Below are 1,072 nucleotides of genomic sequence, written 5' to 3' on the forward strand. Positions count from 1 at the left end.
CCCGGGGCCACGAGGCCACCACAGGACACCCAAGGGCCACGAGGCCACCAGGGGACACCCAAGGGCCACCACGAGGCCCGGGGGACCACGAGGCCACCAGGGGACACCCAAGGGCCACCACGAGGACCCGAGGACCACGAGGCCACCATGAGGACCACCACAAGGGCCATGGTGGCCACCACAAGGACCACGGGGAGGAACCAAGGAACCCAAGGGACGTCGAGATGATGTGGAAACACCCCGGGGCCACGAGGCCACCACAGGACACCCAAGGGCCACGAGGCCATCAGGGGACACCCAAGGGCCACCTGGAGGACCTGAGGACCATGAGGCCACCAAAGGGCCACCATGAGGACCACCACGAGGGCCACGGGGAGGAACCAAGGAACCCAAGGGATGTCGAGATGACGTGGAAACATCCCGGGGCCACGAGGCCACCACAGGACACCCAAGGGCCACCTGGAGGACCCGAGGGCCACGAGGCCACCATGAGGGCCACGGTTGCCACCACGAGGACCACGGGGAGGAACCAAGGAACCCAAGGGACGTCGAGATGACGTGAGAACACCCCGGGGCCACGAGACCACCAGGGGACACCCAAGGGCCACGAGGCCATCAGGGGACACCCAAGGGCCACCACAAGGCCCGGGGGACCACGAGGCCACCAGGGGACACCCAAGGGCCACCTGCAGGACCCGAGGGCCACGAGGCCACCATGAGGGCCACGGTGGCCACCACGAGGGCCACGGGGAGGACCCAAGGAACCCAAGGGACGTCGAGATGACGTGAGAACACCCCGGGGCCACGAGGCCACCAGGGGACACCCAAGGGCCACGAGGCCACCAGGGGACACCCAAGGGCCACCATGAGGCCTGGGGGACCACGAGGCCACCAGGGGACACCCAAGGGCCACCTGCAGGACCCGAGGGCCACGAGGCCACCATGAGGGCCACGGTGGCCACCACGAGGACCATGGGGAGGACCCAAGGAACCCAAGGGACGTCAAGATGACGTGAGAACACCCCGGGGCCACGAGGCCACCAGGGGACACCCAAGGGCCACGAGGCCACCA

At 68.8% G+C, this 1,072-nt stretch overlaps 1 long non-coding RNA gene across 1 annotated transcript; it reads right to left on the reverse strand.

The window, feature by feature from the left end:
- Nucleotides 1-242: 242 nt before the first annotated feature.
- On the reverse strand, nt 243-1,072 carry LOC118158863. Its single transcript, XR_004746916.1, has 4 exons — nt 1,034-1,072; nt 807-913; nt 658-686; nt 243-308 (listed from the first exon to the last, which is right to left on the reverse strand). It is a non-coding gene; the product is annotated as an uncharacterized LOC118158863 (long non-coding RNA).

The sequence above is a fragment of the Oxyura jamaicensis genome, unplaced genomic scaffold (assembly GCF_011077185.1).
Source record: "Oxyura jamaicensis isolate SHBP4307 breed ruddy duck unplaced genomic scaffold, BPBGC_Ojam_1.0 oxyUn_random_OJ54688, whole genome shotgun sequence".
Classification (NCBI taxonomy): Eukaryota; Metazoa; Chordata; class Aves; order Anseriformes; family Anatidae; genus Oxyura; species Oxyura jamaicensis.